Here is a 13,083-nt window from a genome sequence, read left to right as displayed (position 1 = left end):
AGATGAGTCTTTCCCAAGCTGTTCTCGTGACAGTGAATAAGCCTCATGAGATCTGATGGTTTATTTATTAATTTATTTTTGAGACATATTCTTGCTCTGTTGCTCAGGCTGGAGTGCATTATCTTGACCTTGGCTCACTGCAACCTCTGACTCCTGGGTTCAAGCGATTCTCCTGTCTCAGCCTCCCGAGTAGCTGGGATTATATGCGCCTACAACCATGCCTGTCTAATTTTTGTACTTTTAGTATAGACGGGGTTTCACCATGTTGGCCAGGCTGGCCTCGATCTCCTCACCTCAGGTCATCCACTGCCTTGGCCTCCCAAAGGGCTGGGATTACAGCTGATGGGTTTATAAAGGGGAGTTTCCCTACACAAGCTCTTTTGCCTGCTGCCACGTAAGAGATGTGACTTTGCTCCTCATTTGCCTTCTGCCATGAGTGTGAGGCTTCCCTGACCATGTGGAACTGTAAGTCAATTAAACCTCTTTTCTTTATATATTACCCAGCCTCAGATATGTCTTTATTAGCAGCATAAGAACAGACTAATACAACCTGTATGCCAGAAAGGCTAGAAGCACCTGTGGACTCTGGCCGATAAGTAGCTGGGTTTATGGTTTGGCAGGATTTAAGGGTTATGTCTGGAGTGTCTAGCAATAAGCCCTGATACTTTCATAAATGTTCTCTTATTATTCACTGCTGCCCTTTAGCTTCTAGGACCACCTTCCCTTGGTGTGGTGTCAAAAACCTGTAGGTGCTGTTCTAATGTTAGTTTATTAGCTTTGCCTGCTAGAAAAGTGGTAGTGGAAATAGCTCTAAGACATCAAGTCCACCCTGAGGCCACCTGATCAATCTGCTTAGAAAATTAGGCTGCTGGCCTTGGAATGTCCCCCAGTTTTGGGAAAAGATTACCCAAGGCCTATGCCTTGCTTTTTGGTCACATAAAGAAAAAATGGTTCATGCAACTTGGGGACTCCCATGGCTGCAGCAGAGCCCAATTTCTCCTTGAGAGTATTGAAGGTTTGCTTGCAGTTCTCATTACATTCTAGGAGCTCTAAATCTTTCCCTTTAGTGTATCATATAAAGGCTTGGCTACATGCCCAAATCTGGGCACCCATAAGCAGCAGTAACCAGCCATCTCTTAAAAAGGCCCACAGTCATTTTTTGGACAGAGACTGTTGGGTGACTAAAATAACTGTTTTATCTTCTAGGGAGGTTGATCAGTCCCAGAGGTTAAAACAGATTCCAAATATTTAAGTCTTTCAGTCAAAATCTGAGCTCTGTGTGGTGATGCCCTATATCTGCAAGTTCCCAGGAAATTTACCAACTTAACATTATTATTATGAGTCTTCTTTATTTGGGTTAGCAATGAGCAAGTCACCTACATACTGAATAATTGTGTCCCTTTCCAATTATAGATTTGTTAAGTCCTTAGCTAGAGTATTTTCAAATAAGTGGGGGCTATCCCAGAACCCTTCAGAGATGACTGTCCAGGTTAGTTTTGTGGCTGGATGCATATCTGGATCAGTCCATTCAAAGGCAAACATATTATGAATCTGGATGCATTGAGATCCAGAAAAGTGCATCTTTCAGATTTAAGAATGTAAACCAGCTTGCATCCCCTGGGACATGGTAATTATTGGGGACAATGAGGTGTATGGAGACAACTGCATTTCTTAACCCTCTAAGGGTTCTGACAAATCTGTACTTGCCATTAGGCTTTTTATCTGGTAACATGCTACTATTGTAAGGAGACTCTCATGGGCTTAACAACTCATATGGCAAGAATTTGGCAATAAGGGGTTGAATTTCCCCTCATGCTTCTTGCCTTAAAATATATTGTCTCTTCTGAGGTCAAGGAGTACTAAGCTGAAGTTGGATTTCAGTGGGGGAGGTGTTTAGTGAGTTTCCCAGAGCCTGTGAGGCCCAATCCTCAAGATTTACTTAAGACAACACCTCAGGTGGTAAATGTGACAGCTCATTCTTCACTTCTTTTTTCCCCTGATGGGTCAGGAACAAAAGTAACAGTCTCTATGCTTTATGATCTGTGAAGGTGACCATGACTTGGTCTCCTCAGTCAATAAACCTCTCCCCAGTAAGAGGTCAGGCAATCAGACAGTACTAAAAAGGCAGGCGAGAAACCTAGAGGCTCTGGAGGACAACTTAGAAGATACAAAAAGGAGTGTTTTGCGGCTTATCCATCATGAGAAGACAGGAGACCATTGTATTACATCAGTACAGAGTAATCTGCTCTCACACCTAATACGAAGTTAATACTTCTACCTGCTACTTCAAGAGTCACCTGAGGCTCCTCCATCTCTCGATAGCCAGTAGTCCAATGGGAGTGGAGGTAGGAAGTATCAGGCCCCGCCACTTTTGAGTCTGCTGGGCTCTGATGATGGCTCCCTTGGAAGCACAGTGCATTTCCTTCGGCAGAGGCTTACCTTCCTACAGAAGGCACACAGATTTCTACCCAAGGTGCAGTGGCCCAGAGTCACAGACTGCGATTTTCATCTTCTCACTTCCTCTGTAAAGGCCAGGGGTTAAGGGGCTGCCTCTGAAGTGGTGGAGAGCACAAGGCTGCAGTTAGAAGCTGGGCCTCTTGGAAGATTTGCTTTATTTTATGTTTTCTCTGCTCAATTCCTGAGATGGAAAACTGCAAAATCCAAGTCTAAAATCTGATCCATGGGAGTCTGGAAGCCTAAGGCTGCTTTTGGCAGCTTCCTGCAGATATAAGAAGGAGACCGTGCTATAAATTAAACTCGTGGAAATGCCTGTCCCTTTTTGGAGTCAGGGTCAGTGTTAGTGTATTTCCTCAAGGTCTAAATTATCCACCGTTGTAATAAGGCTAGGTTTTCATCTTTTCCCTGAGTAATTTTCCAGACTTTATAAAAATTAAAAAGCTGTATCACACATTTTTTTTTATTCCTTCACGGAGTCAATCATAATTTTTTCTCTCTATTTCCTACTTTCTTCCTAATTCATTTGTTTTTTCTAGATTCTAGTTCTTTTGAGTCCTAGTCAGGCACTGCTGTGCCTCCTACTTGATAGGTGTCATGCCCCTGGTTGCAGGTTGCCACCCTATTAGCATGTGCTCTAGCCACTCCCATAATGCACTGCTTTTCTACCGTGCATCAGGCGAACATAAATATATGCAAATCCTGCCTGGTCAGATCATACGTCAAGTTTAGCCTTTTAAATTTGTCTATGAATTTTCCCGGAACCTCGGAAACTCTGAAAACTGTTTTAGTTTTTCCTTGCATATGGCTAATTCAGATATAGAAAAGTGTACATTTACCTATATAGTATGAGGAAAAGAAAGAGAGATCAGACTGTTACTGTGTCTATGTAGAAAGAAGTAGACATAAGACACTCCATTTTGTTCTGTACTAAGAAAAATTCTTCTGCCTTGAGATGCTGTTAATCTGTAACCCTAGCCCCAACCCTGTGCTCACAGAAACATGTGCTGTGTCGACTCTTGGTTTAATGGATTTAGGGATATGAAGGATGTGCTTTGTTAAACAAATGCTTGAAGGCAGCATGCTTGTTAAAAGTCATCAGCACTCCCTATTCTCAAGTACCCGGGGACTCAAAACACTGCGGAAGGCCACAGGGACAACTGCCTAGGAAAGCCAGGTATTGTCCAAGGTTTCTCCCCATGTGATTGTCTGAAATATGGCCTCATGGGAAGGGAAGGACCTGACCATCCGCCAGCCCGACACCTGTAAACGCTCTGTGCTGAGGAGGATTAGTAAAAGAGGAAAGCCTCTTTGCAGTTGAGGAAAGACAAAATCATCTGTCTCCTGCTCGTCCCTGGGCAATGGAATGTCTCAGTGTAAAACCCGATTGTGTATTCCATCTACAGAGATAGGAGAAAACTGCCTTAGGGCTGGAGGTGAGACATGCTGGAGGCAATACTGCTCTTTAAGTAATTGAGATATTTATGTATATACACATAAAAAGCACAGCACTATTTTCTTTACCTTGTTTATGTTGCAGAGACATTTGTTCATATGTTTTCCTGCTGACCCTCTCTCCACTGATACCCTATTGTCCTGCCACATACCCCTCTCCGAGAAATGCCCGATAATGATCAATAAATACTATGGAAACTCAGAGACTGGTGCCGGCGCTGGTCCTCCGTAAGCTGAGCTCTTGTCCCCTGGGCCCACTTTTTCTCCATACTTTGTCTCTGCATCTCTTTTCACAAGCCTCTAGTTCTACCTGACGAGAAACGCTCACAGGTGTGGAGGGACAGGCCACTCCTTCAATATAGTGTCCCTATTATCATCTGTCACTTCCCAGAGAGGGCAAATATTCAACTTTGCCAGCTGATAAGAGGCCCCACTACATGTTGTTCTGGTGAAGCTCGGGTGTTTCGAGAGTGGGGTATGTACGTAAGACAGGACTCCAAGGGCAGGGAGAAGATGATGAGCGGACACTACGTAACCCTGGAAAACTAGAAGAAATTAATAATATGTTGCACACCTCACTAGAACTGGAAGGAATCTGATTGTGTTCTTATGGGGAGCTCGGACTGGCAGGGGGAGTTCAGCCCCAGCTAAGAAAAGCCTAATATTAACAGTAACTAGCGTTAAAAGGGTAATCAATTATGTGCCATCCCTGTTTTGTCTTTTCCTCCATCAAACATATAGAAGCCCATTTTAATTTTTTATCCTGACCAAGCATCAGAGAAGCCTGTATATAATGTATTTCCTCCCTCTTTGTTTCTCTTCTATAAAACAAATGAAGCTACAAAATAGGAGTCAGATCAAACAGGGGAAATAGGAAGGCTGTAACTTGTATATTGTAATGTATTAGTCCATTTTCTTTTTTATATATATATACTTTAAGTTTTAGTGTACATGTGCACAATGTACAGGTTAGTTACATACATATACATGTGCCATGCTGGTGTGCTGCACCCATTAACTCGTCATTTAGCATTAGGTATATCTCCTAATGCTATCCCTCCACCCAGCCCCACCCCACGACAGGCCCCAGAGTGTGATGTTCCCCTTCCTGTGTCCATGTGTTCTCATTGTTCAATTCCCACCTATGAGTGAGAACATGCGGTGTTTAGTTATTTGTCCTTGGGATAGTTTACTGAGAATGATGATTTCCACTTTCATCCATGTCTCTACAAAGGACATGAACTCATCATTTTTTATGGCTGCATAGTATTCCATGGTGTATATGTGCCACATTTTCTTAATCCAGTCTATCATTGTTGGACATTTGGGTTGGTTCCAAGTTTTTGCTATTGTCAATAGTGCCACAATAAACACTCGTGTGCATGTGTCTTTAAAGCAGCATGATTTATAACCCTTTGGGTATATACTCAGTAATGGGATGGCTGGGTCAAATGGTATTTCTAGTTCTAGATCCCTGAGGAATCGCCACGCTGACTTCCACAAGGGTTGAACTAGTTTACAGTTCCACCAACAGTGTAAAAGTGTTCCTATTTCTCCACATCCTCTCCAGCACCTGTTGTCTCCTGACTTTTTAATGATCTCCATTCTAACTGCTGTGGGATGGTATCTCATTGTGGTTTTGATTTGCATCTCTCTGATGGCCTGTGATGATGAGAATTTTTTCATGCATCTTTGGCTGCATAAATGTCTTCTTTTGAGAAGTGTCTGTTCATATCCTTTGCCCAGTTTTTATGGGGTTGTTTGTTTTTTTCTTGTAAATTTGTTTGAGTGCATTGTAGATTCTGGATATTAGCCATTTGTCAGATGACTAGGTTGCGAAAATTTTCTCCCATTTTGTAGGTTGTCTGTTCAGTCTGATGGTATTAGTCCATTTTCACACTGCTACGACAAATCTGACAAAACTCAGGAAAAAGTGACCTGCTGGGTTAAGAAAGCAGGGTCCAGCTGCCCTATACCAGCTCATCAAAGATGGCATTTTGGTTAAGAAATGAGAGAAAACTGTTAAGAAAAAGTCTCATGTTCTCCATCTTGAGGGTAATTGTTTGCAAAGGGTTTTCATAAAAGAGGCTGTCACTAAACAGACATATCTGATCTTATCATGTAGAGCTCTTAAATACTACATTTCAACTTCAGTCATGATGGCGAGGTTACTGCTGATCTTTTCTGATAATTAATTTACAAAAATACTAGGTTCCAAGACAATTCTTTTTTTCAGTGTTACTTGGATAAGTGGCAAATTAAGCAAGCAGTCAGTTCAGAGTCAGAGGATCGCTGAGGAAAGTAAAAGCTAAACTGTTTGGGGCCTCTGTCCTGGGGCAGCCCCAGACTACTGCAAAACAGAGGCAGTGAGCAGAAAGGTGACAAGATGTGGAGCACTCAGTTGAGGGACCGAAAGCACAAGGTGGACAGTCCAAAAAGAGAAAGTGGCAAACATCCTGTTTAGCCAAATCCATTATTCTCAATATTCCCCAGGGCCCCTAACCCTGTGGGCTTGGCCTCTAATCTGAGTATGATAATAGTCGATAATCATTCTTGCCCACCGGAATGGCTTCACGACTCTAAGAGACAGCCCACTTGCCAGATGTCAGCTGATTTATTCTGTGTGGATTGTTTTCCTTGGAGTGGGGGTCTTGTCTTGTTGTCCGTTCATGGTGTTGCTGAAAGATGTTGCTGGAAAAGAGGCTCCTGATACAGACCACAAAGTAGGATTCTTAGATCTTCTGCAGGAAAAATTTTGAGGTGAGTTAGAGAGCACAGTGAAAGAAGCAAGTTTATTAGAAATTACTCCATTACAGAGTTGGACATCCTCAGAAAACAAGAGCAGGAATGCATTGTCTTTTGTTAGTGTCTCTACTTATAAGTAACTATAAAGATAAGGAGTTATAATTAAACTTGGAAGGTGCAGATGTAGTCACTAAAGTCGTGGCTATTCGTTTTAACAATAACCATTAACCCATTGACCTAAGCTAGCTCATTAATAATATCCTTACAAAAAATTCTGCACTCCTAGGACATTTATACATTTTTCAGGCTTGGTGGAAGATGTCTTGTATGACCACAAATATTCTGCAATTGTAATTTGTGGCCAGTTAAAAAATGTGACTATTTTCAGACCATGAACATTAATCTTCTAGATGCCCTGTGAGTACCTAGCTACTCATATTAAGATAGAATATTCTAGTCATGTTTATTAAACTAGAAGCTAGGTAACCATGAATTCCTCTAACACAGCAAGTGTACTCCTCAAGGAGAAAATGTATTTCTCAGGAATTTTGTGCATTTTGTTTAATGGTATTTTGTATGTTTACCAAAATAGCAGAAAAGAGTGAAATTACTCCTCAAAGATTTCTCAAGATTGGATATCAAATAAACAAAATGATTACAGTTAATATGCAAGTTGATACAGTTGATATTCAAAATAAATTTTGTTTGAAACAAAATGAGATTTTTATTGTTACTTATTTATTATTATTATTATTATTATTATTATTATTATTATTTTGAGACAGAGTCTTGCTCTGTTGCCCAGGCTGTAATGCAGTGCACTATCTTGGCTCACTGAAACCTGTGCCTCCCTGGTTCAAGCAATTCTTCTGCCTCAGCCTCCCAAGTAGCTGGGATTACAGGCATGAATCACCACACCCAGCTAATATTTGTATCTTTAGTAGAGATGGGGTTTCCCTCTGTTGGCCAGGCTGGACTCAAACCCCTGACAACAAGCGATCTGCCCACCTTGGCCTCCCAAATAGCTGGGATTACAGGCGAGAGCCACCACTCCCAGCCACAATGAGGTTTTTAAATAATTCTGATTTCCTGCTGTTGAGCAGGGAGCTGAGCAAATCCAACAGATCATGGGCCTATACTAGGGGAAGACTGAGGACAAACTCTAGAACACATGTGATTAAATTAATTACAGTGGAAACCAAATCAAATTTCATAAGGCCACACTTCTTAGTTGCAAGATGTTTCCCCACATTTTGAAATGCGATGTTATTCCATGGAAAAGAAAACTAGTGTTTATCTCCAGAGTAAAGAACAGAGTTCCCTGCAATGATTGATTGACTGAGAACTATGGCTCAAGATTTAAAATCCTTCTTTTTTCCATTTATAAACTAAAAATTAATTTCTAATCCCCTGTTGATTAAATGGACCTCTCTTCTTGGATAAGGACTTTCCAAAGTTAACCTGAAAAGCTAGTTCAAGGCATGGGTCACACATGCCTCATTATACTCTCCTCAGTTTTGTTTTAATTTTAATTTCAATTTCAATTTTTAATTTATTTTTCTGGGTACGTAGTTGGTGTATATATTCATGGGGGTACATGACACACTTTGATGCAGTCATGCAATGAGTAATACATAATAAAAAACGGGGTATCTGTCCCCTCAAGCATTTATAGCTTGTGTTATAAACAATCCAGTTATACTATTTTAGTTTTTTTAAATGTGGAGTTAAATTATTTTTTACTATAATCACCCTGTTGTGCTATCAAATGCTGTCTCATTCATTCTTTCTAACAATTATATTTTTACCCATTTAGCATCCCCACTATCCCCTTGTTCCCTCCCTGCCCTTCCCAGCCTCTGGTAACCATCCTTATACTCTCTACCACAATGACACCAATTGTTTTGAATTTTAGCACCCACAAATAGTGAGAACATGTGACATTTGTCTTTCTGTTCCTGACATTTCACTTAACATAAAGACTTTCAGTTCCATTTATGTTGTTGCAAATGGAAGGCTCTCATTCTTTCTTACAGCTGAATAGTACTCCATTGTGTATATGTACCACATTTTCTCTATCCAGTCATCTGTTGATGGACATTTAGATTCCTTCCAAATCTTGGTTATTATAAACCTTGCTGTAGCAAACATGAGAGTGCCAATAAGTCTTTGATTTACTAATTATTTTTCTTGTAGGCATATAATAAGCAGTGGGATTGCTGGACCATATAGTAGCTCTATTTTTAGGTATATCGGGAACATCCAAACTGTCCTTAAATGTGCTCCCAACAGCAGTGTACAAGGGTTCCCTTCATTCGACATACTCACCACCATTTGTTTTTTACTGACTTCTGGATAAAAGCCACCTTAACTGGGGTGAAATGATATCTCATTTTGGGTTTGATTTGCATTTCCATGATGATCAGTAATCTGGAGCACCTTTTCATTTGCCTGTTTCACATTTGTATGTCTTCTTTTCATAAATGTCTATTTAAATTTTTGGTCCACTCTTTATTTGGGTTATTACCTTTTTCTATGGAATTTTTTGAACTCAATATATTGTAGTGTATTAGTCTGTTCCTGCACTGCTATAAAAAAATACCTGAGACTGTGTTATCTATTTATTTATTGATATGTAGTCTTGATCTGTTGCCCAGACTGAAGTGCAGTGGTGCAATCTCGGCTCACTGCAATCTCCACCTTCTGATTCAAGTAATTCTCTGCCTCAGATCCTGAATAGCTGGGATTACTGGCACCTGCCACCATGCCTGGCTAATTTTTGTATTTTTAGTGGAGACAGGGTTTCACCATCATGGCCAGGCTGGTCTTGAAATCCTGACCTCGTGATCCACCCTCCTCAGCCTCCCAAAGTGGTGAGATTACAGGCATGAGCGATGGCATCTGGCAAGACTGGGTAATTTATAAAGGAAATGGGTTTAATTGACTTACAGTTCCACATGGCTGGGGAGGACTCAGGAAACTTCCAATAATGGCAGATGGGGAAGCAGGCACCTCTTAAATGACTGCAGGAGAGAGAGCATGTATGTGAAGCAAAGGGGGAAGAGTCCCTTATAAAACCATCAGATTTCATGAGAAATCACTCATTATCAGAAGAACAGCATGGGGGAAACCACCCCCATGATCCAATCACCTTCTACCAACCTCTCCCTCAACATCTGGGGATTACAATTCAATATGAGATTTGGGTGGGGACACAAATCCTAACCATATCATGTAGCTATTAATTGCTTTTAAGATGGATAATTTACAAATATTTTCTCCCATTCTGTGGATTTTCTCTTCTCTTTGTTTCTTGCTTCTTTCACTTTAAAAAGGCCTTCTGACTTTCTGTAATCCGATTTGTCCATGTTTGTTTTAGTTGTCTGTGTTTCTGGGGCATTATTTAAGAAATTTTTGCCCAAACCAATGCCCTAAAGAGTTTCCCCAATGTTTTCTTGTAAAAGTTTGATGGTTTGAGGCGTTAGTTTTAAGTCTTTAATTCATTTTAATTTGATTTTTGTAAGTGGCAAGAAATAGGGTTCTAGTTTTATTCTTCTGCCTATGGCTTGCCAGTTTTCCCAGCCCTATTTATTACAAAAGCTGTCCCATTTTTTATTGTATGTTCTTGGCACTTTTGTTGAAAATTAATTTAGCTGTATGAGTTTGTTTCTCAGGTCTCTATTTCGTTCCATCTGTGTTTATGTCTGTTTTTATGCTAGTGTCATGTTGTTTTAATTACTACAACTTAGTAGTATAATTTAAAACCAGGTAATGGAGTTCCTCAAGTTTTGTTTTATATACTCAGCATAGCTTTGACTATTATGGTGTTTTGTGATGTTTCCATATAAATTTCAGAATTTTTTTCTATATCTGTGAGGAATGTCTCATTCTTTTTCTATCTTTCTTTTTTTTTTTTTTTTTTGGTGGCGTCTTGCTGTGTCACCTAGACTGGAGTGCAGTGATGTGATGTGGGCACAGGGCAACCTCCACCTCCTGGGTCCAAGCAATTCTTTGCCTCAGCCTCCTGAATAGCTGGGATTGCAGGCACCCGCCACCATACCTGGCTAATTTTTTGTATTATTATTAGAGGTGTGGTTTCACCAAGTTGGCCAGGCTGGTCTTGAACTCCTGACCTCATGATCCACCAACTTCGGCCTCCCAAAGTGCTGGGATTACAGGCATGAGCCACTGCCCCTGGCCTGTTATTTTGATAGAGATGGCATGAAATGTATAGATTGCTATGGATCGTACGGACATTTAAAAAAAAAATACTGATTCTTCCAATCTGTGAACATAAAAATATCTTTCCAATTTGGGGTCCTTTTTCATTTCTTTTATCAGTGTTTTACAGTTTTAATTGTTGAGAACTTTTATTTCTTTGGTAAATTCCAACATATTTTGTTTTATTTGTGGCTACTGCAAATAGTATTACATTTTTGAATTCTTTTTCAGTTTGTTGACTGTTGGCATATAGAAACCCTACTGATTTGTATGTGTTGATTTCGTATTCTGCAAATTTACTCAAGTTATTACCTCTAATAGATTTTGGTGGATGTATTAGGCCATTCTCATATTGCTATAAAAAGTAATCAGTGACTGGTTAATTTATAAAGAAAATAGGTTTAATTGGTTCATGTTTCTACAGGCTGTACACAAAGCATAGCACTGGCTTCTGCTTCTGGGGAAGCCTCTGACAACTGACAAGGTCAAAAATAAAACCAGTGCTTGCACATCACATGGTAAGTGCGAGGGCAGGGGGGAAGTGTTACACACACTTATAGATAACTTTACTATACACTATATCCAGGTGTAGCTCATATTGACCCAGTTACAACTCCAGTCACTGCTTCAGAGGGTGCAAGCCATAACCTTGGTAGCTTCCATGTGGTGTTAGGCCTGTGGATTTACCAAATGCGAGTAGTTGAGACTTGGGAGTCTCCACCTTTATTTCAAAGGATGTATGAAAAAGACAGGGTGTGCAGGCAAAAGCATGTTGCAGGTGTGGAGCCCTCATGGAGATCCTCTACTAAAACAATGGAGAAAAGAAATGTGGGGTGACAATATCCAGGAAGGCTCCCCACTGGGTCATGGCCTAGTAGATCTGTGAGGAGAGGATCACTGTCCTCCAGAACTCAGACCCCAGAATGGTAGATCTAGCTACAGCCTGCACCTTGCACCTTGTTACACACACTTATAGATAAACTTACTATTGTTGGAATGGCAACAAAGGAAATGATGCCAAACTGTCCGTGGAAATCTTGCCCTCATGATTCAATCACCTCCCATCTAGGCCCACTTCCAACATTGAGGATTATATTTCAATATAATATTTTGGTGGGAATACACATCCAAACTGTATCATTTTGCCCCTGGCCATTCCAAATCTCAAATCCTTCTCATATTTCAAAATACAATCATGACTTCCCAATAATCCCCAAAGTCTTAACTAATATCAGCTTTAACTCAAAATCAAAAGTCTCATCTAAGACAAAGCTAATTTCTTCCTCCTATAAGCCTGTAACATAAAGAAACAAATTAGGTTCTTCCAAGATACAAATGAGGCTGAGGCATTGGGTAAATACTCCTATTCTAAAAGGAAGAAATCAGCCAAAAGAAAGCGGTGACAGGATCTATGAAAGTCTGAAACCCAGAAGGGCAGTTATTGAATTGTAAGGCTCCAAAATAATTATTTTTGACTCTGTGTCCCATTTCCAGGGCATGCTAATGCCTTGGGAAGGTTCTACCTTGTGACTTTGCATGGTTCAGCCCCCACAGCTGCTCTCATGGGCTGGCATACTGTGCCTCTGGCTTTTCTAGGTGCAAGGTGCAGGCTGTAGCTAGATCTACCATTCTGGGGTCTGAGTTCTGGAGGACAGTGATCCTCTCCTCACAGATCTACTAGGCCATGACCCAGTGGGGAGCCTTCCTGGGGACTGTCACCCCACATTTCTTTTCTCCATTGTTTTAGTAGAGGATCTCCATGAGGGCACCACACCTGCAACATGCTTCTGCCTGCACACCCTGTCTTTTTCATACGTCCTTTGAAATAAAGGTGGAGACTCCCAAGTCTCAACTACTCGCATTTGGTAAACCCACAGGCCTAACACCACATGGAAGCTACCAAGGTTATGGCTTGCACCCTCTGAAGCAGTGACTGGAGTTGTAACTGGGTCAATATGAGCTACACCTGGAGCTGAAGCAGTGGCAAGGATGCAGTGAGCCTTGATCCAAATCTACACAAGGCAGCAGGTCCTAGGCCTGATCCCAGAAACTATTCTCTTCTTTTAGGCCTCAGGGCCTGTGATGGGTTGCTGCCTTTCAGATTTCTAAAATGCCTTCAATTCCTCTTTCCCATTGTCTTGGCTATCAACACTTGCTTTTTTTTAGGTTATACAACTATCTCTAACAAGTGGTTGACCCATATCCTGC

This window comes from Pongo pygmaeus, chromosome 16, assembly GCF_028885625.2.
Source record: "Pongo pygmaeus isolate AG05252 chromosome 16, NHGRI_mPonPyg2-v2.0_pri, whole genome shotgun sequence".
In the NCBI taxonomy this organism is placed as follows: Eukaryota; Metazoa; Chordata; class Mammalia; order Primates; family Hominidae; genus Pongo; species Pongo pygmaeus.
The sequence above is the reverse complement of the archived record's forward strand: the minus strand, read 5'-3'. Positions refer to the sequence as shown.